At 37.4% G+C, this 26,680-nt stretch overlaps 1 protein-coding gene, 1 long non-coding RNA gene and 1 pseudogene across 13 annotated transcripts in view; 1 reads left to right on the plus strand and 2 right to left on the minus strand.

Annotated features, from left to right (window-relative positions):
- Positions 1-26,680, plus strand: part of Macrod2 (mono-ADP ribosylhydrolase 2) — a 1,944,357-nt gene that overhangs the window by 923,571 nt on the left and 994,106 nt on the right. The gene's annotated exons all lie outside the window — the stretch shown is intronic.
- On the minus strand, positions 20,490-23,730 carry LOC116091033. The gene is made up of 2 exons (XR_004118904.1): positions 23,426-23,730; positions 20,490-20,990 (listed from the first exon to the last, which is right to left on the minus strand). It is a non-coding gene; the product is annotated as an uncharacterized LOC116091033 (long non-coding RNA).
- LOC116090665 lies at positions 24,641-25,070 on the minus strand (annotated as a pseudogene).

Raw genomic sequence — 26,680 nt, forward strand, 5'->3', positions numbered from 1 at the left:
AAATAAAAAACAAACCCCTATTCCCTCCCCTCACCCCCTGCTCACCACCCCACCCTCTTCAACTTCCTGGTCCTGGCATTCCCATACACTGGGGTAGAGAACCTTCATAGGGCCAAGGGCCTCTCCTCCCATTGATGACCGACTTGGCCATTCTCTGCTATACACATGCTGCTGGAGCCATTAGTCCCACATATGTACTCTTTGGTTGGTGGTTTAGTCCCTGTGAGCTCTGAAGGTACTAGGTAGTTCATATTATTATTTGTCCTAAGGGGCTGCAAGTCCTTCAGCTCCTTGGGTCTTTTCTCTAGCTCCTTCATTGGAGACCCTGTACTCAGTCCAATGGATGGCTGTGATGCTCTAGTTCTGTCAGGTACTGTCAGAGCCTCTCAGGAGACAGCTATTTCAGGCTCCTGTCATCCAGCACTCGCTGGCATCCACAATAGTGTCTGTATTCGATGATTGAATATGGGAAAGATTCCCAGGTGGAGCAGTCTCTGGATTGTCCTTCCTTCAGTTTCTGTTCCATAGTTAGTCTCGACAACTCCTCCCATGGGTATTTTGTTCCCCCCTTTTAAGAAGAAACGAAGTATCCACACTTTGTTCTTCCTTTTTCTTGAGTTTCTTGTGGTTTGTGAATTGTGTATATTCCAATCTACTGGGCTAATATCCACTTATCAGAGAATGCATACCATGTGTGTTCTTTTGTGATTGGGTTACCTCACTCAGGATGATAATCTCCAGATCCATCCATTTCCCTAAGAATTTCATAAATTTATTGTTTTTAATAGCTGAGTAGTACTTCATTGTGTAGATGTACCACATTTTCTGTATCCATTCCTCTGCTGAGGGCAGAAATATTTTATATACACATGTAGCTTTAATTTTTTACATTTAAAAACTAAATTGGAAGCTTTATTGTTAATTTACAAGCCAATATTGTTGGAGTTCTAAGGACAATCGGATCCAGTTAAGATTCGGTCTGTTGTAGTCTCTCAAGAAGTCCAAAGAGAAGTTGCAGCTGCTCATGGGTTAAAAGCACAAAAGTGCATATTGCTGTCACATATGGGTGACCCAAGTGTGTCCTCTAACATGCCTACTTCCCTGCCTTATATTTTCCGTGCTGTTATATTTTTGGAAACTCATACAGCTGATTTCCGTTAGCAGAAATCCCGGAAGAACAATATTTGGGGACTGTTTTATTTCTACTTAGTCTTGTGCTGTGGTGCCCTGAGCAGCTGGTAGGCATCTCTGGCTTGACCTTATTGTCTCCTAAAGCAGAATTCAGTAAGGAGTCTTGCTTGTCAGTACAATGCCAACTTGACATTCATCAAGTACTGCAAAAGACAGAAAGCATGAATAGCAGACTGCCCATTGGCCTAAAGCAAATCATTTAGCAAAGAACTTTGCAAAACTTTTCATCGCCAAATTATTAACTTAATTAGCTCATCAATGTAAAGTTTGACCACTTTAATGAAAAAGCAAACACTCTCGTGTATGAATACTGACAGGATCCTGACATTATTCATTTATGGATGCTCTTTTCTTGAAAGTCATCTAAACTTAGATATATGCAGATCACATGCTTTTAATGTGGTGCAATACTGTCTCAGAGAGTGTTTTGAAGCTTGGGTTGTTTTAATGAGGAAAACTAACTATATATCTCAAAGAAAGGGAAGGTGTTTGTAGGAAAAAAATCCATTTGTGTTGTAGGATTGATTGCACACTACTCACACTTATTTATAAATTATAATGTAGATGGTTCTTGGCTGACTCTGAGTATGGTTGCATTTGGAATTCTTGTTGCAAGGGAGTATTCGTTTATGAAATGTGAATGTGTGGTTGAACAAAGGCATTCTGTTCTATCTGCTTATAAGTGCTTTATAAGTGCTGCGATAGCTCTTCATTATTTTTTTTTTTTTGATATATCTGAATGTCTTCTTTCCAAACTTGGTAATTTTCAGGAGTCTAATAATAACTGAAAACCGTTTTAAAAAGCTGCCAAGAGAGCCCACTTTTCTGTCTGATTTAACTAATGTAGCTATTAGACTTAATCTGTTTAGTTGGGGAAAAATTAGTTTGTGACTGCAAATGGCTGTCTGCATTAATTACATCCAAATGAACAGAACCATTTTTAGAACTGTTTTTATTTCTATCAATTTTTTTCTTTGCTTGGCTAAATATTTCCCTATCAGTATCAGTTAAGAGTCACAGAGAAGTTCTGAGCCCCCCCATAGAAGGTTTCCTATACACATTGATTATGATTCTACAGTTGGAAATTCTAGAATTCATGAGGCTAGCGATGGGTAGATCTGAAGTTCACTGGGTCAAACAGGGCAGACAGGAAGCTAGCCATTGCTGATATTCAGCACAACATTGCACTCTTGATTCCAAACTCACTTTCCCTATCAAAATCTTGAAGATGGTCATAAGAGGCCCTCCCAGATGATCAAAGACAAGTTTTGCTTATAACTGGTTAGACATATTACAACTGGTTATAGATATTAATTCTATCCACAAAACACCTTTATAACAGTATCTCAGTCACTGTGGAATTGAATGCCCATAACTATAGCCTAATCAAACTAGTCCACCTAGCTAACTATTATATCTTCCTTGCCATCTCCAAGGATCCTTATTGAATGACCTGATAAAGTTTCTTCTGTGTGCTCACTCAGTAACTGCTAAGGATACCTATCTTAGAATTTATATAGAAAAAAATTATATTAGAAAAATGTATTCGCATGGTTCTCATACTTTGCTCTTGAGATCTCAGAGTATAAATCAATCATTCTTAGTTTCTTTAGAACCTTTTATGACAGAAAGTATATAGTAGATCAATAGGACAGCATTCTTTGCTTTACCACACCATGTCCTTTATCATACAGTTGAGAGAAATTAAAATCCTATTTTCCTACTTTACCTATACCCACCACTATTGAATAACATGGTTTCTGGTCTTTAATTCCAATTCTATAGCATAGCTCTCTGTGTTGTAGAAATCTACCAAACTCTGTCTATTTTCATCATCTAAAAGGCATGTAGGTTAAATGAGATTATTTCTGGCTTTGAAGTGTCCTGAGTGTCCTGAGTGTATATGAAGGCAGAGAAATGCAAGTGATAAGGAACAGTAGAAAATATGTACACAGGAAGGTGTAAGTGGGGGTGGGGATGGGAAAGGTCGAGAAGAGAATTATCACACCAGAATTATGAATATAATTTTAACTAAAGAGAATGAATGGAATGTTCTGGTAAACATGGAGTAGACTAAATTTTTATCCAGAGTATACACACAGGAGGCTAAATTCAATGTGGTATTCTACAATTCCAACTTTAGAAATTAAGAGTGAATGGAGGGACACAAAGCAAAACACACTTTGCATAGCAGCTACAAGATAGTGTAATCTTTCTCTTCCTGTTCGTGTAGTCACAGAAAGTCTGGTATTTATATTTAGGTCAAAGAAAAAGAAACAGTGTTCTTTTGTACAGAAATGAAATAACCTCAGTGTACTACAGTGCTTCAGAAATAGGTTCTAGAAGCATAGAGGTAAACTTTCCTCTTATTGGTGTTTATGGGAAATGTCATTTCAACTGCTTGTTGGGGTGTAGTCAAATTTACTGGAAGTTGCCAAAGTATTCATGGTACCTGATGAGATCCTCTTTAAGTAGACAATAGATTCATTTTAGCAAATGCCACCATTTTCCCCCATGTACCTAAGTTTTGGCTAGTACCATGGAAACAGGAGTGATGCTCACAGCTGTTACATAATGACCAGGAAGAGAGAGCACCTGTTACTCCTCTTTGTTCAACACTGAATAACTTTAACATAATTTCAACTGCATACATTTTGTTATTTTAAAATGCTTAGAGTCTGGAGACATGGCCCAATGATTATGAGTTTCTGTTGTTCTTCTAAAGGACCTAAATTTGGTCCCCATGCTCCATCTTGGGTCGTTTATAACCACTTGCATCTTTAGTTCGAGGTATCTAATACACTCCTCTGACTTCTACAGGCACCAACATACACAGATACACAGACACATACACATAAATGAAAAAATAAAAGTAAATATTTTTTAGTGTTCATAATTACTAAAGAAGTAACTCAAAGAGATCAGATATAACTTAAATGTTTAAAACATATTAGAAATAGTAAAGTCAAAAGATCTTAAGGACAGAAGAAGTAAAACTATTTGTATTTGAAGCACCAGCATTGAGGGGCTCAAGTCCACAGCAGAGATGCATTACTATAATGGAGAAGAGGAATAAGCAGGTCACTGTCACACATCAAGGAAAGAGGATGAGTCAAGGTGGAAATAATGAAAATGGGAGGGTTTAATGGGGATCAAGAAAAAACAAAAAGTTGAGTTCAGCATAGACAGTTATATAGATAATTACTGGAACAGCCATGGAGACCATGTTCCATGGAGACCATAAAAGGTTGATTCAGGGATACATATGAGGCATGTAAGTGGGAGATGCATATGGAAGGTTTGGACCTTCCATGTCCCTTTTCTTAAATCATGTGCACATTCTAGCTTGAAACAATGTCAATAATAACAATTAGTTATATAATCAGGGCAAGTTCTAAAGTAAGGCTAGTCTGTTTATTTTGATTAATTTTCCTACCTAATATGATGTTTGTATAACATGTCAATTAGATTTCATTCTTTTATTTCAGGTTCTAGACTGTTTTCCATGGGTTTCCTATTTGAGACAGTGTTTACAAGAAAAGTTTTGTGAGTGCAGACCTTTGTTTTTCTTGGCGGTTAGAAAGGTCTGAAGCGACGAGTAGGAAGGATTGCTGTCCTTTCTATAGTGGCCAGGATGACCAAGAGTCAGATTATCCTTGGCAAGTATGGCTGACTCTCAAGAGTATGCCAAGCTGTACTTCAAGTTTGGACAACTTCTCAGAGGCCAGTGCAGTACAGCTCTGCATGTACTAGACTTGGACTTCACCTTCTCCTGAACTTCACCACCAGGACACCTGGCACATCTCATCACAAATATTTACATGAATTAGGCTGTGGGGCATAAATGACCTTGAACAATGGAAACATATTTGCATGGAAAACAGGTGAAAGGGTATGACCAGGACACCTGAATGTCTGCTAACTGCCACCCTTTGCCTAGTAAACAATTTCTGTTTCTGTTATTTTTGCTGGTGTGATCTGCAGGTTGATGAACATCAGGACTCATGGAATGGAAAGGCCAGAATCAGAAAGGTCTTTTGTCCCTTTCCCAATGCCCCTTGAATCTTTATTCAGAGGGGGCCTCTTTCTTTGACCCAATGTGAAAGCTTTAGGTTTCCTGATTGTAGGGACAAAAGTATCCTAACATCACATGGCAGGGGACTGCTCTGATGGGCAAAGGGAATAATTTATTCATAGCCCCCCTTTCTGACCCTATCATTTCTTTTCTAGGAACTTGAAAATTGCGGTTAGTGATTTTATCAGAAGGGGTCAAGACTAGATACAGGGATGTTGTGAGGTTCCTTATAGAGACTCTGTCTTTAGATACTCCATAAGGGACAGTCTTTACCCCACACTCCCACATCCCAGCAGCCACTTTATTTCTTTCCAATAAGGTTGCCAGATATCATGTTCAACCCTAAAGGAATTTTAATACAAGGTAGACAGTGAATATGGTCTGTGTATGAGTATGTTTCAGATATTATGTGGAACATACTTACACTAACATTTTATTTTAGACTTACTTCAGACTTAATCAAGCATGCCATATTTCTGCTTGTTAAATCTGATGACTCTAAGTGAAAAGCATTTTTGAGGAGGTACAACTAAATTTGGATATTTCATCATGCTATGCTCTTATACCAGAGGATATGGATACAAGGTTCTTTCTTTCTTAAAAGTACAGTTCAGGAACTGGGAAGATGCCTCAGTAAGTTAAGGCATTTGCCTCCCACCCTTACTACCAGCATTTGCCTTCTGGACCCCACATGGTAGAAAGTTATAACATACTCTTACCAGTTGTCCTCTTAATTCCAAACATGAATCCCTGATAAATTTTTTTTACTAAATGGAATAGCCAAGTATTTAACTTTTTATATTTAAAAGCATGCTCCTCATACTCAGGTGTGATCAGGTCTAAAGTCAGGTGGAGTATGGCTTCTACCAGTGGCTGTGCGGAAGCAAACTCTTTTATATCTCAGTTTGTGGCCAGAAAAATGGCTTACAGGGAGTGGAAACTCGTGTACTGCTTGCTTTGTGACTCACTCCTATCAGTATTTGTCATTCTATTAGCTAAACAGCTTCCCTGAATTTTAATTCTAATATCTAGGAACCCATCCTCACTCTATGTATACTGCACTGATACTGAATATACAATGACAAAGGTCACAGACAGACATCATGATCAAGTACATCCCAGCAATTGATATATTTTTACAATGGGCTGTGAGGATTTAGAGCAAGGATTCTTAGAGCAAACCATCTTTGCCATTATGGGGTCAGTCACATTGTGTTTCTCCCAGGACCATCAAAGAGGCAGTTCTGCCTCAGAATGAAATAGTTTATTCACTGTTCCTATTAGGATCAGGCTTGTGCTGAGCTACGTTAATTCCAATCAGTTTGACTCATTATTCCTCAGAAGATTGAAGCCCGGGTATTTTTACCCAGCAGATAAGAATTTCATATGACTTTTCAAGGTCACATAGCAAAATTTGCCATAGAGAACAGAGTGTCTAAAGAGAAATTATTTTAAGGGTATTTGTCTCTAATGTTACTTTTTAGCTAGCCAGTTTTATCTAGCCATGAAGGCAAATGGATGGCGCTAAGTAAGTTATTTTCAGTACATTAAAATAAATGCCCCAAAGCCTGTGTTATGTTGCTTTCATTCAGGAAGATGATAACTAAAATACCAGAACCTTTTCCTTTCTATTTTAGATTAGAGCACATACAATTGTTGCTTCTGCTACTTTATCCCCCCCAAAACAGTGCACATTATTCTAGTACCTAAATATGAAAAAATGAATAAAACATGCACTTTCAACATTCCACTTGATATTGTTCATGTCACATTCCTATGAAGGAGAATTTCATCAGTTCAGTTTCAGGAGTCCCTTTTAGCCTGGAGAAAAACATCCCAAGACCCCAAAGGATACCTGAATTCACTAAATGCTGAGCCTTATATGGACTATACTATTTCTCCTGGATGTATAACCCTACACTAACATTTAATTTATAAATTTGGCATAGCACAATAATATAAAATACAGAAGGAGAAGAAGGGATAAATAATACTAAAGATGTCTGAAAAGCTATATGGAATTATTTTATATTTGCCTAAAATTACATATAGTGGATATGAGCAGTATGTGTGTACTTTTAATGAAGTTATGCCGCTTGGGTTGACAATGCTTCCCACAAGAGCTATTGACCTATTACCAGGCATGAGAGTTATTGATTAGGGGAGTTCAAGAGACTCCCAAAACAATATAGTCAATTGCTCTTACCATTGTTTACATCCCAGAGGCTGAATGTAAGTCCCTACTGCTGAAAACGGTACATACTTCAGATACAGAACTTGGAATATTAGAGTTTGTTCTGACCTGAAAGTCTCCATCTTTTCACCTAGCAATTATAGTACCAGAAGGTGTTATGCAAGCTGCCACAAGAGAGAAGCAATCAGTGGTCCTACCCAGCCTATGAACTGCAAAACCGCACAGCATGGCAAGATATCCCTCAAGGTACAATAGTGGCATTCAAATCTTGACGGTAACCAACATTTGTCTAATTGGACTTGCCTGTTCCAGAGGAAGAAATCATGCTTGATACTGGAACCCTAGGCACACACCGAAGCAATGTCAATATTCGGGAACTTAATACGCCTACTTCACTAAATGAGTCTAATTCCTAACTGCATTCTAAATACTCTTATGTCCTCAGGTGAGTTATCTCTCATTTCTCATTAAAGAAGTCTCTCATTGAAGCAGGAGATGGTTTCAGAAAGTAAAAACTAGACAAAATTCAGATTACAAATATATGTGGGTACCTAGTATCAATAGATATATATCTACAGTAGATCTTCTGTATCTAGGGCTACAGGAACATTGTAGAAGAGGAGGTTAAAAAAAACTTTGAAGAGCCAGAGGGCCAGAGATGGTATCTTCTAGAAATAACAAAGAAGGTACTATGCCCAGAGTACCTCATCAATATGGCTATCTAAACAAGTCCTAAATAATGAAAATACCAATAGACATGCTAATATTGAAGGGGCAATATCATGGAGGCTCCCTTAGACAAATAAGTAAAGGCAATGACTTCTGAGAGAGGGAAAATTAGTCTTTCTCAGGAAGGAACAAAGTACACACAAGTGACACCAAATGGACTGAGCGAGTTGTTTTACATGTTTATGCATATATCTATCAATAATAATAAAAAAAGAGACTATCAATTTGAAGGAGTATAATGGACATAAGTGTGACTGGAAAGAAGAAAGGAAAAGGAGAAATATGATCTAATAATACTTTAATTAAGATTTAGAAAATAGAAAAATAAACACTATGGTTTTAGAAACAAAGTATACAATTAGTAATAAGAGGATAATTGTGGCAGAATAGTGTAGTTAGCAACAACACTCCTCAAGTTATTTTAATAAAAGCCCAGACATGTCCAGTCAGTCAGTCTTAGTGGATGCTAAGCATCAAAATAGGTATATAGCTTATATAGTGTGGAAAACATTAGAAGAAGACATGAATGATTCAGGCTCCAGGACCACACAATATTTCACCATTTTGCTCAGAACTGTGCACAATTTGAGATATATAAATATACATTGTTTCTTTTTGTTTATGTCCTTTTAATACTTTCAGATGCCTGAGATCACATGTACCTGAAATCCTGGAGAGTTAAAACATAGATAAGGAAACCTACAATCTCCTTTCCTGAGTGGTTCTGTTAGACTTGACTAAAAGAGGAATTTAATATGTAGAGTTTGCCATGTGAATTAGCAGATAGTACTCTTTGAAAACACAGAATTTGATGTGGGGAGTCTGAGATGCTAAGTCAATATTGTCTTTACTCCACTCTATCTTGATATTTTTCTCCACCTTATTACATAGATAACCAAGCATTCTCAAATCTATGATCAGAATTTGCCTATAGGTTCACAAAGGCAATAGATGTTTGAAAGTCCTACTTTCCACCACCTTCTCCTTTCTAGTTGTCTTGTGGAAGGCTTCTCGGCTTGGCTTCTCGGATTAAATGAGCAGTAACTTGCCTGGTCAATGAATTTTTTTCATGGTACCTACAATTTTCACCTTTTCATATAGCTGAAAAAAGTCTGATATCTCTCATAAATTCTTTCCATCATTATTTAATTCCTAAAGCCTATCTCAGTTGAACATCAAAGTTATCTTCTAGAAGCATCCCACCAACAAAGGATCTTTCAGGCTGCACTGCACAATGGTTTCTGGTTTCTGCCCAGACTAAATGTGATGTGTTCACATCTTAACTAGAAAAACAAATAAATATATGCCAGTTATAGACCCATGAGTACTGTGAACATATTGAGACTAATAATCTCAGTAAAGACAGAAAGTCATATGTAATGGTGCTATCCCATAAACCTCAGGCCTATGGAGGGTCTGTTGTTTTAACTTGTGTTTGAGTATGTATGCATGTGGGTATGTGTGTGGGGTGGTGCTACAAGTGTATATATGAGGGAAGACTCTGAAAATTTAATCCAAAGAAAGTCAAGTGGCTTGTGTTTATGGAATTGTGACCCCATATTTCTGTAGTGTGTATGAAAAGGTTTTGTCAATCCTTAGGTAGTTTTGCATCAGTTTCTTCTTGGTATGACTGGGACTTACTCTAAAGATTGTCTTCAGTTCACAGTGAGCAGACTGCTCTACTCCCTCAGCACTCACCTGAAAATGCCACTTCCTAAAATAGCTGAGACTCTGCCAGAGGATGCATCCTGTCACCCCCACATAAGCAAACCAGAAGTACTGAAGTAATAAAACTCTAACAGTCATCATTCAGTGAAACCAAAAGGTTCTTGGACACTTACCACTTCTACCTTGTCCCTCAGTGGCATGACTCTGAAGTCAACCTTCTTGGAAAACCCCTCAGAGCTTCGTGGTAGGTTGAGTGCTGGTCCTCAGTGGTCCTGAGATTCACTTTGCACTTGTTTTATCTATGTGTTCTTCTCTTTCTCACTTCATCAATCCCTACTAGAGTTTTCATTGATCCTGCCCCAGCAACCCACCCTAGCTTTTCTTTGCATCTGTTTCTTAGGTATTAGAACAAACACTTTACCCTTGGTTCATTCTGGCTTTTAGTATCACTAAGGACTCAACGAAGATAAAGATGGTATTGAGTAAAATGAAGAGAAGAGTTTTGACAGGTAAAAATGGACATCTGTCTATATGTTAAAGATTTTAGATGTATGTTTTCATGGATGTTTCTGAATAAATTTCATGTCAGAGAGTGTTCTGAGACATTAAGAAAAGTAGCATTCTGATGAGAACCCTTTAGGAACAAAATAATGTGCCTTGTAGTTGAGGGGACAGTGACTAACTCTAGTTTATACAAGCTAAAATGTAGAGAGTAGGTAATTTGCCACTCTAAATCAACAAATCGACCAAACAGATACTGGAATGTTAGGCTTTACCAGCACCCTGATGGGGTATTTCTAACACATTTGTTGACAAAATGGTATTTCTACTAGGATGGAATTTGGTTTTGTGAAAAAGACAGTGTATGTGTTTCTATCCCAAGGAAAATCTTGGGATAGAAGATAAAGGTGTGTGTGTGTGTGTGTGTGTATGTGTGTGTGTGTGTGTGTGTGTGTGTGTTTGAATATATATTCTTTTAAGTTCTACAACTAAGATCACCTATGGTACAGGTATCTATAGTGAGTAGCTTGATTTCTGTGTCTGCAAAATAGAACTGCTGGGTTTAGCATACAAAATTACAAGATACCCTGTTAAATTTGAAGTGGAGCTAAACAGAAGTTGTTTTGAGCACTCCCCCAATACTTATTAGATGTGTTCATATATGAAAGTATCAATCCTTTAGCTAACAACCCAAGGTAGCTTTTCTGTTTCATCTGACTACCCCACTTCCAACCCACCCTCAGGACCATGGAAGACTAAAAATAAAAACCTTGAGGTGTAGATTGGCTGCTTTTCTCATTGTTGTGATAAAATACCAGGCAACAAAGAACTTAAGGAAGGGTTTATTTTGGCTGATTATTGGAATCCATCTTGTTCAACACACTCTATTTTAGCAGAAAAGTCAGGGAGAGATGAATGCTGGTACTCAGCTCATTTTGTCTTGTCTTTCCTTTTTATTCAGTCTAGGTTCCAGACCATGAGATGGTCGCACCATATCTAGGGGAGGTCTTCCTTCCTAAATTAGACCTCTGAAAAAAGCATTATAAATATATTCATTCAGTGGTATGTCTCCTAGCTAATTCCAAACCCACTGATGTGGATGATGAAAAAGAACCATCTCAATGTGATGCTTGTAGAAAAGGAAAATCTTGGGATAGAAAATAAAGGTGCTGCTAGGCTCCCACACTGAGCTAGAATGTTAATTGCAATGTAGTGCTTTACTTATAACATTTCAGTTCATTGATCTATTGAACATGCATTTATTGAGAGTCTTCTGTGTATCAGGGAAGTTTCTCAGCACTTGGTAGAGAAGAATGAGCAGAGATGACCAAGCTTTTCATTTCATACAAGTTCGATTGTAGGACTATTTGTAGTTGAATACTACAAAACTTTAAAATAACTTATGGCTCTTGCCTCAGCCCTGGATGGACAATATTGTGTCAGAAATTCTAGGAAAAAAAGTATTCATGTTGAGTAGCTGAGTATTTTCAATCCAGGGTTGGATGTATTTTTGGGTGCAGAATCTATGGATGCACAGAAGGATGTTTTTCTATGTATATTTTCATACCATACTCCATTTCTAAAACAGTTTGAAGCCACATGCCTCATTCCTATTGCTCTGCTTCACTCTCATACATTTGCTTCTTCTAGTCACAAAAGAGTCAGGTGAGGTATGATGATAGCCATGATTCTGGATCTGATGGAATAAATAAAGCACACAGCATCAAATTCAAAAGCTATCCATTTGGGGTATGTACATTATCCTCACATGTGATGTTTTAAAGAAACAGATAGAAGAAAAAAGAGATGTAGGATTGTTTGAACTCCTGCTCCTAGAAATTAATACCCTATGCTTCTTTAAACCTTTGACTATGTTCTACAGGAGCTAGAGAATGAAAGAAGATGATAAACAGTAGCTACATGGAAATACCATATGTAGTAGAACCCTACCTCTCAAGAAATAATGAATGGGGTTTAATAAAACATTAGAAAAATTGAGGTCTTCTGGCTGATTGCCCATCCTTAACTTGAGTATCTTTGAGGAGAGTCTTATTTTTATTTATTTATTAAATTATTCTCTAGCACCGTAATTCCCTTTGTAAGCATATTCAATGAAATATATTTGACAAAGATGATGTTACCTTATGAACATCAGGGAGTGTGTATTTAGATGTTTCTCTGCACTCTTCATGTTTATCTGAAACATTGGTCTTATCCAAAATGCTGTGAGCTTGATAACAGTTTGATGCTTCTTACCATATGCCCTGTTCCCCTTTGTTCTCATATGTTTTTCCCCATCAGTGATATTACTAAGTTACTCCCCAAGTGGAGAATTAAAATGTTATACTGTGTACAGAGTAGAAGTGGAATCTGATTTCAGCAAGTTGGGCCTTCTCTATAGTTCATGACATGAGAGCTATGATTCTATTACCAAAATTTACTCCTGGAAGATGGTTTTCATAGTTTTTTTTTTATGTAATTTAGTCCATTTTTTTCCCATTTGCACCGATAAAAAAATCTCCCAAACTTTTATTGTCTGTTCCTTTGAATAATCACCATTGCCTACATAGCAGCCCTCCCTCTACATGGCTCATTCACCCATCCGTTTTCATGCACCTGAGCTGTTTGCTTATGATTGCTGCTGTTTTAAAAGAACTGAAGCCTTGCAGATTCCACTACATTTTGCAAAACAACACACTTGGCCTTGCTGCTACATATGCTCATATCCAAGTTCAATGATTATTGAAGAGAACTATTGTGCCAGAAGAGCTCTGAAGTGATACTGGCATGTCAGAAGCAATGTGAGCACTGATTTCCAACAACCATATCACACATCCTGTGTCCCATGGCTCAAAGTTAACTCTACATGTAGCATAAATAGTTATGTACATTATTTTATACTGCACTTCAGGGTAGTTAGTTACGTGTGGGGAAAGAATTGCATTGGTTTTCTCAGCATTTCTATATGTTAAGATTGTTCTTGACAAAATGTTGAAGGGTTGTTAATTTATTTTAGGCAGAATGCTGTAATTCTTCTTATCTCAGCAGGACTGGACCACCCCTTCTGATTTTATAATAAGAAAAGAACACAGTACCTGCATTCACTTCTCTGGCAGTCAGCTAGCAATGTGATTATGTGATTTTCTTTGTCAAGCAGTATCATTGCCTTGTCTTCATTAAGTTGAATCACTATGGTTTTTCTTCTGTAGTATTGAAGGAATACATGGTTTTATTTCTCTTCTTTAAGCACATGGCATATTATATTCCTAGCAGAATGTATTATCCAATGAAGTTTGCTGAAATTTTTCTCACAGAAATTCTGCTAGGGGATTGTGTTACACTCTTACATAAAAGGTACATTCAGGAGTGAAAGTGAAAGTTTCTTTCTTATTACTGGTGGGGAGTGCACAGGTTACATGTGCTTTGGCATCCATAGTAGTCAGATAACAACTATATGGAGTCAGTTCTCTCTTCCCACCCTCATGTAGTTTTTAGGATAGAAGGAAAATCATCAGGCCTACACAGCAATTGCTTTATCCATTCATCTCTCCAACCCAAAAAGAATGTTTTATGATACTACTTTTGTAATAACTATATGCAGCTATGAGGCCAATTATTGCATGTAACTTTGCTACCCCACCTAAGCTCTGGGAATGGGCCATGCTACCAGCCTCTACCCAGCTTCCCTTCAATCCATGAATAAAAGACTCTCACAGTTGTTGAATTTCAACTTGCCTTTTGACACAATTGCTTGGTGCTTCTTTTCTCCCACCTGGAAAAGCATGCCCTTATTAATATTCTTATCTCTGCACCTCCTATCTGCTCTAACCTTTAGTTGCTCAGTTACATCGCTGACTGCCCACCTGTAGGAGCATCCATAGGCCTCCACTCTGCCCAAGATCTCACAGGACTGGTCAATGTTTGTCCATAAAAAGCATGGCAAACTCTATCTCTCCTCCCTTGCATCTCTCATCTTGTCTCCAGAGATCCAGAAGTCCCGGCTATCCCTTCTACCCAGCAATTAGTCCATAGCTTCTTTCCTGACAAATCAAGAGCTCTAAACCCGAGCTTCCTACTTATGCAATGCTAGTTCTGTCCTAATCCATTGGTGATGTTAAACTTATTCAACAAGGAGGTGCCTCCCTAGAAAGGTACTTCTCTTGTAACATTAAGTTAGGCTTTGCAAATTATTGACGTGTTACCATCTATGGTTATTGTTTGTCTCTCAACATTTCATGTGCTCGAAGGTTAGCCCTGGAATATCAGGCAGTGGGAAATTTAAATGGGGATCAGTCAATAGCAGTAAGTCTCAAGGACTTCACCCTCATGAGTAGATTAATATAGTTTCATTTACATACTACAGATCTCATATTCCTGAGTTAGTTCTCATGAGAATGATTTGTAAAGTGGCTCTGCTTTGCAAATGTTTCCATTTATATATGTAAACCCTTCTCTTTCCTTTTTTTTTTTTTTTTTTTTTTTTTTTTTTTTTTTTTTTTTTTTTTTTTTTTTTTTTTGGTATGTGGTAGTGAATATCATACTGTCTGGACCATCCATCTATCATCATCATAAATTAGATAAACTTCATAAATAATGAACTTGCAGCCTTAGGCATTTGTACAAAGGTATAAAATGTTTATTCCAAATCTAATCAAGAAACAAAACTAATTTTGAATGCATTGAAAATTACTCAAACTCAGTTAAATTAATAAAATTATAGTGATGTTCTAATAGTTTAACTAGTGTATTATAGTATAATTTGATGATTTACTGATCATTATATGTAGAGCATTTAAAAAATAATTGGTTTTGAAATTCATTATTAAAATTTCTTTTAACTCATTAAGTTATGCCTAGCTATGTATGAAAGTAAATACATCTACATAGAATATAGAGATCTTCTATTTATTTATTGACTATGAAGACTGAATAAAGTTAGGTGATGGCTATGGATGATAATATTCTATTTATTAAATTATAAATTGAAATATATACATGTAAAATGTGTTTTGTTCTGATGAGAAAACTGGGTCTCACAGAACATTTGCCCAGGACTGACAGTTAAAAATGTATAAATTATTTTTCAGAATAGTCTTAATCATGACTATTAGCCACAGCTATGAACCATAGATATGAGCACAACAAGATAATGGGAAATCTCTCCAGTTTTCATTGTAGTAAACCTGAAAAAGTTTAAAGAAAATAAAACAGCTTTTTATTTACTTACTTTGAGATTTTAAAAAAATCAGATTTTTTTCATAGAGTGTATTATTTTGAAAACTTTACTACCCTCCTTCCAGATTCCTCACCTCCCAAATCATCCACCTTCCCCTTCTCTTTTTCTTTCACTCTTGGGTTGGGGATAAGGGTAGAAAGAAAACAAAGTCAAAACAGGCAGCTTTTTACTACATTTATACAAAGGAAACATTAACAATTAGTTAACTATTGATTTAGGATTAACTAGTGAAAGTTGTAAAAATATTTGAGCAAATCATACTGTTTTTGAGAACTATTTTGAAATAACTAATAAATCCTACAGAAGATAAGAAATGTTAATAACCAACAGACAAGGAAATTTAAATTGAATTTTTTGCAAGAGTTTTGCACTGCTGTTGATCGTCGGCCCACAACTGACATGTTTTTACTTGATCAAAAGATAAAAAAATGGAGACCTTTAGGCCATTTGTACATTAGTAAAGTGAGTTAGAATTCAAGAAGACATCTGATTCCACTCAATCAGCTAAGAGGGTGTGGAAAACAGATGGTATTTTAGACCAAAGTAAAATCCCTTGAATACTTTCAGACTTAGAATCCATCTGAACTCATACTGCCTTCATAATTATGGATTTCCATCGCCAGCATAGCGCCTGATATATAGTAGTCAGTCAGGAAATTCCTGAAGAGACAAGACATTCTTGCAATGCTACTTAAAAACTTATGGAAAATATTTACACAAATATTTTATACTCATTATTTTTCCTATTTGTCTATGAGCCTAGTTGAGTCCCAATAAAACATTGCTGCTAATGCTCATTTTAGTAGATTCATTTTGCTTTGAGTTTTTATTTTAAGCAAATGTATTATTTTCAGGCTTGAAGATAAAAGCACAGACACATAAAAATAGTGAAACAGTGATGTAAATTAAAATGAACACCTGAGAGAGAAATCCAAGCAGATTTCAAGGTTTGTTATTCTCAAGTAAACCTGGGCTTCAAAATTTTAAACTCCAAAATCCATAATGTTATATTTTAGGTTCCACAAAGCATGCTTGCGGTTGACTACATTGTTGAAATAACATTTTCTATGCATTTGGCTCAACTACATCTACTCACTGTGATACCCATTCCTGTTAGTTGGTAGGCAATAGCTGCTTGATCTTCAATAATATTGGAAAAAAATAAGGAGAAATGGATCTTGTACCTTGGAAATAATACAATGTGAGATCATTCAAAAGTATGACTTTAAAACAAATACTTTCTTCCCTTGATTGCTTAAGTTATTAATGCAATATTAGCACATTTCTCTATACTTATAAGATGGAATGGACCTTGTCCTTTTCAGAATATTTGAATACTTCATTACAGAAACTAGAGGTACTCAAATTTTCTAAAGCTATTCTTTTCTTACAAAAAGAAGTGGCTTAGCCTGGTGTTGCATGACTGTAATTGCAGTAGTTCTAGAAATGGAGGCAAGAGGATCCTTGAAGCAAGGCATGCTCAGCTTGGGCTGGGGAGACATTATCTCAAAACAAATAACAAGACAAATCAAATTTAGTGAACATAAACTACAAAACAACCCAAAGCAATAAAAAAATTATAAATGTGACTATTTTGACAGTTTATTGGGAGAAAACATACAGTAGTTTTCATAAAGCTTTTGATGAGCATGGTGCTTCAAGACGTGAATGGTACTGCAGTTATTGTATGGTTAGTGCCTTTAAAGACACACAGGGTAATTCGTCTTTCCTGGAATGATAAACAAAATCAGGCTTGTATAGGAGGATGCACATGTCATAGAATTCCTGGCCTTTGCTATCAAGTTAAAGGGACTTTTTCTAATGATTGCTATGGAGAGACAGTATCTTCCCTACTCTGTGCTTATAAGGAAAGTTCATCACAAGTTATGGCTAACAAATACCTTATTTTGTCTTTCCTTCCATCTTTTCAAGTTTCCTGGGGTGAAGTTAGCTGTCCTAGTACATAAGAGTCTGGTATCAGTATATGCCATTTTGCCTGTATTTCTTATTCAAGACCAAACATTTTATTTTCATTTTGAGTATCACCACACTCAAATAACAAACCCCATTAGTATGGTTAAATTTATCTCCCATAGTCCATGCAAAAATGATTCTCCAAAAGTCTTCCTGGGGTGTGGGCCAGGAGGCATTTGGCCATGTGTCACCACCTCATACTCAGATATTTTCCCATGATGTGACTGCTGTTATAGGAACAAGCTTATCCCTTGTTATATGCTTCTCTTCCTCCTTTTTCCTCCCTTACCCTTCCCTTCCCTCCTCTCCCCTCACCTCTTTTCCCCTCTCATGTTATTATTCAGTCTGACTGACGTTGTACTCCCATGCCTTCATAACTGTGAGGAAAAAAATTCTGTTCACTATAAATTATGCAGTCTGGTGTTATGTCAAAACAGTACAAAAGAGCAAGACACATATGAAATACAAGTGATAATAAAGATAAGCTTCAATCTATACTTTCAGAATCCCAAAAGAATATAATTATGTCATTAATATAAGAAAGTATAAATTCTAAAAGATGCTCTATATCCTCCTAAAAGCAGCTGACTTGCTGATAAGTCAAAGTAATATATTAAAATTAGAAAATGCATGAAGTTGTTAAAACCTTTAGACTTTTGCAGTTATTTCTGCTAATGGTTTTTACACACACACACACACACACACACACACACACACATGCACATACACCACATATCTTTGCAAAAGCATGATTGTCATCTGCAAAAGGGAAGAACAGTATTTGAGTCAATAATGACTTTAACTAACTCCCCTTTTCCTTTGAGATGGCATGTATGCTAACTTGAGCTCAAACTTGTAAAGTGATCAATCTGTCCATGAACTCCTGATCCTTGTGCTTCCACCTACTAAATATACAATCAAAATTGTTTATATTTCTTGTATGCTTATGTTCAGCTCTGATCATGTTGAGTTCACCTAGAGGGGCTGGTATGATGGTCCTAACAGAAGCTCTTCATGAAGGATGCTTTAGACTACATGTTAAAGAGAGATTTGACTCAGAATAGTAGACATTATAATTATAAAACATCACTTTTCTAAAAAATTTTGTCTCTCATTTAAGAGATATTTATTATATAACCATCCTCCTGGCCAGTTCATTTTCATAAAAATAAAATAATATGTTTTTTTTCTGGAAAAATATTATCAGGAATTTATAACAGATGGCATGCCAGAATCTGCAGTCTACTTCGTTTTACCATAGAGATGCAATGAGTCACTCCAACCTTCCTCTGGTTGACGATCATATCTTTTATATATACTATGATATTGTGAATTTATAGTTAATATTTCTACAAATTTTGTGGAGTAAAAATGTCTCTAAAATCTCCACAGTCAAAAATATATTCTCGTATGATAAAGATCTGATTAGTGGTCTGTAGTCTAGGGACTTCCTTCAGAATAGGCCTGGTCCTAAAGCAGGACTCCAGGGTTGGGGCTTTCAGCCTTCATCTTTAAATATGAGAAGAGAGGATGTGAGGGTTGAAACAGTTACTAGTGGGCAGTAATGCAATCAGGACCAGGTTGGTTATGCTTCTTGGTGGCTCTATTGGCTAAGTTTCCTGGAGGACAATGTACCTAAAGAGGCTATGGAACTGTGTTTATAATTGGCATTTCAAAGGGTAGGTTTGTGGGAATGAGCTTTCAATCCATGAGATCTAAAGCTCTATATAGGTAGATCTTGTCAGAATTGAATAGGTGATAGTTAGCTAGCTGATACCTAGTGTAGAAAAGAATCATTTGTTTGATGTGTCAGAAATACCCTTCTCATGTCTGGTGTTACAAACATTGTTATGTGGTCGATAGAGAATAGGAAGAACAAACTTTGGCTCTTCTTATACCCTATGTCCATTTATTGAGAGAAGGCATTTACATGGCATGCCAGGCTCTGCAAGCAATAAGAACATATGCAGAACAGCATCTGTTCCCTTAAGGATCCTATAGTCTACTATAACAGTTCTCAACCTGTGGGTCATGACCACATTTGGGATCAAATGACCCTTTCTCAGGGGTCACATGTCAAATGTCCTGCTTATCATATATTTATATTACAATTCATAACAGTAGCATAATTATAGTTATAAAGTAGCAAAAAATAATTTTATAGTCAGGGGTCACCACAACATGAGAAAATGTATTAAAGAGTCACAGCATTAGGAAGGTTGAGAATCATTGGTCTGGTGGAAGATATGAGATATGAATACATGCTAAGTTTAATGGCCATAGAATAATCTAGAAGTCAGTAGAATCTGAGTTCATCATTAGCTCTGTTAAGGAGGTAGAAGCAAATTTCAAAGGTATATAATAAAAAGATCAAAATCACACTATGAGTGTTTAGAACAAGACTATGTATAATTTATGAGTTTTTAGAGTATGGCCAGAGATATTTTATTGTGGTTAGATCATGGCTAAGTGTACTTTATGAATGGTTAGAGCTGGCTAAGTATACTTTATAAGTAGAGCAAGGCAAGTTATAGTTATGAGTGGTTTAGCAAGGGTATGTATATTTCCGAGTAGTTAGAGCATAGCTAGGTATACTTTCAGAGAGGTTAGAGCTTAGGTAGACAGACTTTATGAGTGGTTAGATCATGGTTAGATATATCATATGGGTGGATAGAACATAGCCAGTTATATTTTATAAGTGGTTAGAGTATGGCTAGGCATTGCTAAAGCAAGTTCAGCAAGTGCTCATTGTAAGCACTAAGCTAGTCCCTTGTAAAATTCTTTCAGCTCTCTGTATGTTTGAAAATTGCCATAATAAATGATGAAAAAAAGACTACAGCATGCACCAGGAAAGTAATAAACTATTCTGACAGCCATTTAATTTTCATGCAATGTGATAGAAATAAAATATGAGAGCAAAGTTCTATGAAAATTTTTATTTTATTTGTTCTCTTCTCTATTTGATCAGAAGATGAAAGGTGTTTAATGTTAGACAATATACTGTGCAGCCATCAGCAAATATCACAATTTCCAACTCAAGTTGACTTAACTGTAAGGAAGGGGCTTATTACACAGAATAGGGAGACAAAGGCTATTCAGTTCAGTTTCTCACAAACCCTCTCCGAGGCCTAAGTACCCGCTAAGACATTACAGCATCATATCCTCACAAGCCTCATTCCTGCGCGTCCCAACATCAGGGCTGCCCTCAGCTTGCTGTTTAGTTTTGAAGTCAGTGTCCTGCTGTGTAGCATAGGATGGCCTCATACTCTGGATCTCCTTGTCTCTGTTATGGGATGGCTGGGTTGATGGATATGGAGCACCCTTGGTTCCCATCCTCAGTCTTAGCCTTTTGCATCCTTGAAAACTTACTGTTAGACCTTCTTGTCTTGTTTTGACTTGCCACACTTGCTCTGGATCTACCTCTGGTAAGAAAAAAAAAAAACAAGAAGGAGCAGGGCCAGGGTTTGTGAGAAACTCATGATGGCTTCAATTCATCTTGGTAGAGGGTAGAGTAAGCTGATCATTGTAAGATACTGAAGAAACAAACACTCTGGATGGGGAACGGGAGGCATTAGTGTGTAAAATCACATATAAGGTACTTTAGGAAAATTTGTGAGCATATAATACATTCTAAAATAGAATCAAATTATAAAGTAAGTTTTTCCAGTGACTATGATAATTGCATGTTTAGTATGAGAACAATGAAAAGATTAAAGAAAATAATAATTTATAGTCTTAGCATTTATAAATAATCAAGGTTAATATATTGACATTTCCTTCTAACGTTTGTACCTTTATAGTAATATACAATTTGTGTTCTATTTGTTTTGGTCCAGTTATTTTGTTGGAAAAAAAATCATTTGGCATAGATCAAACTAAATTATATGAACATTCTTTCTAAAGACTAGACTGTTTAAAAAAAATGTGTGTGCACCCAAGAAGGGCATCAGATTTCCTAGAACTGTAGCTACAGGTGGAACCCTCCTCAGTGGATGCTGGGAATCAATCTTGAGTCCTCTGCAAGAGTGCAAATGCTCTTGCAAACTGAGTCATCTTTTCAGCCCTATACTAGTATTCTTGATGCTCAGTATGTACTGTCACACTGTGCTTGTCTGTCTCTACTCCTCTCTTTATGAAAGGAATACCATGATTCTAAACATGCATGCTGTTAGAAAGCAACTCCTTTTAGCAGGAGCCGTGTTCTCTGACAACTTTTAGTTCCATGGACTCTGAAAGACATATAATTAACTACAAACAAACAAATAAACACATCACCTATATTCATCAACGTCTTGCTGTGTTATTAGATTTTCCTTTATTTAAGAATAGGTATGAGGGTGAATATGGTGGCTTTCAGCTTCCTTTAATACCAGCACTGCAGGGCCAGGGCCAGGGCCAGGGCCAGGAGCAGGGGCAGGGCCAGGGGCAGGGGCAGGGGCAGGGGCAGGGGCAGTGGCAGGGGCAGGGCCAGGGATCTCTGTGAGTTCAGTCTGGCTTATAGCAGGTTATATAGCCCAACAAGAAGTAAAATGTGATTACCGGTCTTAAAATTAAAAAAAAAAAAAAATTAAAAAAAAAAAAGAAAGAAAAAATGGGGGTACATAACCTGATATTTCTTACTGCTTTCTAAATATAGTCATGATTTCTTAGTCCAGTGTCTACAAAAGTTTTAGGACTTAGTTAAGTATGTCAGTTTTAGTACATGGAGTTTTGCATACGTTAAGGAGTGCATTTAAGAATGAGAGAGTAAATGAATGAGATGAATGGGGACCACGTATCTGTCCACTTGGGATGGGATTTGTTAAGGGGTTATTAAGTTTGTAGAATTTGCAAATTACTTCATAAAAATAGTTATAGGTTTTGGCACCTTAATGATGTTTACCATGGCTTAGAGGAGACAAAGGCCTCCAATCTTGTGGCAGTTGCCCAGAATCCGAAGCAATTGTGCATGCAATTATATAATTAAGTTATTAAGAGAAGTATGGCATTTGCACAAAATGGACTTTGAATTGTTTTAAACTCTGTTATCTGGAAAGGTTAACAAGTCCTTCAACACCAGTTTTGTTTTTTAATTCACCTTTGCTTTCCACGTGGACATATTTTGTTCTCGCTAAGTAAATAGGAATTAGGAATTTTCTTTATAATTTAATATTGTGAGCTCAGTTCGGCCAGGTAAAGGATCTTATGAATCAAATTTATGACGTTAGATAAAACTCAGCACATGCCAGTGTAAGCTGCTTGGGAGAAAGGCAGTTTCATCTCTTGAAGCACATTTTCATTCTAGGATCAGCAGGAAATGGTGGAACCAGAATCTTATAGGAGAAAGGGTTAGACCACCACAGAAAAGCGAAGGATTGGTATTAAAAATATGGGAAGTTATTTCCCTGAAGGTTGGCACAGCCCATTATGATGTTTAAGTAGATGAAAAGATGAAAAGTCTGTTTTACTTTAAGCATATCTATTCCCTTTCTCTAGAGGGACAGTGGCACAATCCAGGTTGGAAGTGACTAGCCCCCCCCCCCATGCCATCCTGGTGAGGGCAACTGTGGGCTCAGAGCGTGGGGTGCGGGAGGCTTGTCTATGTTAAATTTTAGATATATGGTAGCTTTTTATTTTTATTTTTTTTTAAACTGGGGCTGCTGGGAGTCTCTCACTTAATTATTCTTTTTATCAGTGAGTTTCAGATGGACTCACTGGAGGGATCCCAGCAGGGAGCTCCTGCCACACTGGCTCTTGCCCGGGCATTTTCTAGTGCTGATAAGACCCATGAAATCGGTCCTCTTCCTTTAAGGGGTCTAGGAGCAGGAGGGAAGTGCTCTCAGAAAGCCCAGAGGATTCCATTAAGAAAAAAAAGTACCTGGAAAAGTGGCTCTCCACGCCCTGCCTCTCCAGCTTTCACCCAGGGTTTTTATGCTCCGGTTTTGTGTGCGAAAACTAATCATGAAGCATTCCAACGCTCTCCATATAAAGTGACCATGGGGAGTTTATCAGGTCCCAGAAAGCTGCAATCAAGGGATCAACTCAAGACATAAAGCAGGAAGAGGCAGGAGATTCGAAGCCTGGCAGCTGGACCAAACCTCGTTACCTACAAGCTTCAGAAAATCAACACAAGCCACCTTGGGATGCCCAGCTTGTACTTTGTTCTCCCTCTTCCTAATACCCATAATCCTCTGCTTGGGTTTCCATGGAAACACTTTCTCTTAATCACCGAAGGTTATTACCAACCTACCTATTTTTTTTTCCTCTCACAGTGTCCACATGACAGGGGGTTGCAGATAAAGGGGCAGGTGTTACAATTTCAACATCAAGTTCATGTGCAAGTTCAAGTGCAGGAAGATTGTCTGCTCAGGATAAGAAACGTGATAGCAGTTGATTTGGGCTCTTATCTCATCATTTTCTTTCCACAAGTTTTATTTCAACCAGTGATAGTTGAGGGGTACACTTTAAACCCGATTTGAAAACATCAGCTGTCTTCTGAGCCTTGGACGTTCCACTTTGGCATAGAAATGTTATCAGGTCCTATAGGAGGAACAGAAAGCTCCGGCGTTGGCTAGTTATCCTTCTCGTGAGCATCCTCTTTGGCTTTTCTGGGTGTAGGTGAAATCTGGCTGTCCTCAAGTGGTCTTCCCACCTTGTACCCTTATAGCCTTTTCACCTGGGCCCCCTTATGTCTACCATACAGATCTTGGAGACAGAGATCTTCCCCTGCTTCCCTGGATCGTTTTAGACCATTATTACTTCTCTGTTGAAAAGAAAACCCATCATCTCCTTTGAAACAGATTCGTTTATATGTTCTCAGATTATGTCACCTAGAATTAATTGGCTTTCCTTCTCATTTCTTTGTCTCAGCTAATAAGAATTGAAGCATCATTGTGGGTTGTTAACAGTATTTGTCTTCTTCCCACTTCAAGTAGTGTCTTAATTGTGGGTGGCTTCAATGTAGAACTGAAAGTTCTTGCTTGGTCCAACCATCATCTAGTCCTTGGCTTCCTTCTTCCCCTTCTTCTTTTCAGCTTGTCTTTATTCTGTTCGTCTCCCCACAGTTTTGTGTTACATGGCCTGCCTTTTTATTTTAATGACCCAAGTTTTTATTCGTTCGTTTCTTGCATTTGAAGTATTCTTCAGTACCATCTTTGGCTTGAGATTGTTTGACAAAGTCCTCCTTAACTACTACACAAGTATAACCATCTACTTTATGGGGTTTCCCTTCTGGATCGCATTTTTATAGATGCATCATTCTTTATTGTCAACCTTTAATTAGGTTGATTTGAATCTTAGTTCAAAATGCCTCAACAAGCATGATACACACACACACACACACACACACACACACACACACATGCCAATCACAATTGGATGCAAGCACACAAAGACGGACTGCTTGGCCCTTGTCTAACATTTTGACAACTTCAAAAAGTCCATGTTATACCTTTATGGAGGAGGGAAGTCTCCATTATCTCTTACAAAGCAGTGTTAACATCCATTACACCTGCAGCAGCAATGCCCTCCTAGCTATGGTGGTAGAGCTCAGCTAGGCTGAATCTTGAATGCACGCAAGCATTGAAAGCAGCAGGAGAAAAGTGTGATTCTTTAATCTCATCTCTGTTAAAGTTACCAGTTCCAGACGTCCAGTTTCCAGCCTCCTACTCACACTGCCACATGCCATCTTTGCAGTGTATTCTCTGAATCCAACAAAATTTTCTATTGTAGATCTCAACACTTGATCCTCTGTTCTCTACCCATCCTCATAATTTCACACTTGCTCAGCATAGAAGTCATAGACCATCATGTATCATGATGACTTCTGCAGAGGTACTCTTTATTAGCTCCTTTGCTCCTTCAGTTAGAAGTTCCAACTACTAGTTCCTTTCCTTTCTGGTCATTCTTCATCATTTCCAGGTGGCTGAGTTTTATTCAGGAGAAACTCACCACCATATTTTCTGGTCCTCAGTCAATCATCAGCCTCAATGAGAGTTCACACAAGTGCCCTCTTGCTTTCTTACTCAATATGTTTGTTTCCTAGGCTTTGGAAATTTTCCAGTCTTATTTTGTTCTGTTTCATTCACTTGTATAGTTTACTATTCTTTGTGAGTGTCTTACAGTTCTTGGACTTCTAAAGCATGCACACACACACACACACACACACACACACACACACACACGTGGAGGAGGGAAGTCTCCAATGTATGTGTGTGTGTGTGTGTGTGTGTGTGTGTGTGTGTGTATTTTTTTCCACTGATAGCATGTCTATAATGTCAAATGTGAGTAAAGTGTCCTTTGTGTCTATACATTTATCAGTTTTTATTAGAAACTATCTCACAAGTATATGTCAAAAGCAAACAAAAAAAACCTTAGAAATTGTTTACCTCAAGTCTGCCATTTGTCTATTTCCATATAAAAAAACACCAGTGCTTTCTGGGATGCTGAGACTGTTCAGCAGTTAAGAGTACTTTCTGTCCAAGCAAATTAAGCTAAGTTTCTCTGGCACTGATGAGAAACCCAGGCAGGTTTTGTGTGCTTAGAACCTTAGTGTTGGGGAATAGAGATGAAATGGGTAGATGCTGAGAGTTCACTGGCCAGCCAAGGGCCCTTACACAAACACAGGGGTACTCTCCCCCAACTATCATGTATGCATCCCCCAATCACACTGCAAATGTGTTCTATGAACCCACTGCTCAGAGGAAAATCTCTGGAGTAGATAGTTGAGCTTTCTTCATTGCTTTGGTCTTGGTACCTTCTCTTCCAACTTCTGCTGCTTTCTGTATTGTACACTTGCTCTTGGTTCTCCACATGTACTCTATCATTATATCTTGCTGGCACTGTAAATATATCCCCCTTGAACTGTTTTTCATTTACCTCATTAGGATGTGAGTTCTATGAAGTCAAGGACTTTGTTATATTTACTCCTGCTCTAAAATCTAGAGCTGACATACTAGCCAGATCCAAGTTATTGCTGAATAGCTTTCATATTTTTAAATAGCTGATAGGGAGGGATGAGCAAGCTAGTTCAGTCGGTCAGCAGGGTCTCAAGGGAGGGAGTGAGGATTGAGAAAGAAGAAAAACAATTAGACAAAATTATAACATGACTCCAGCCTGTACTGGGGCTGACACA

This window comes from Mastomys coucha, unplaced genomic scaffold, assembly GCF_008632895.1.
Source record: "Mastomys coucha isolate ucsf_1 unplaced genomic scaffold, UCSF_Mcou_1 pScaffold15, whole genome shotgun sequence".
Classification (NCBI taxonomy): domain Eukaryota; kingdom Metazoa; phylum Chordata; class Mammalia; order Rodentia; family Muridae; genus Mastomys; species Mastomys coucha.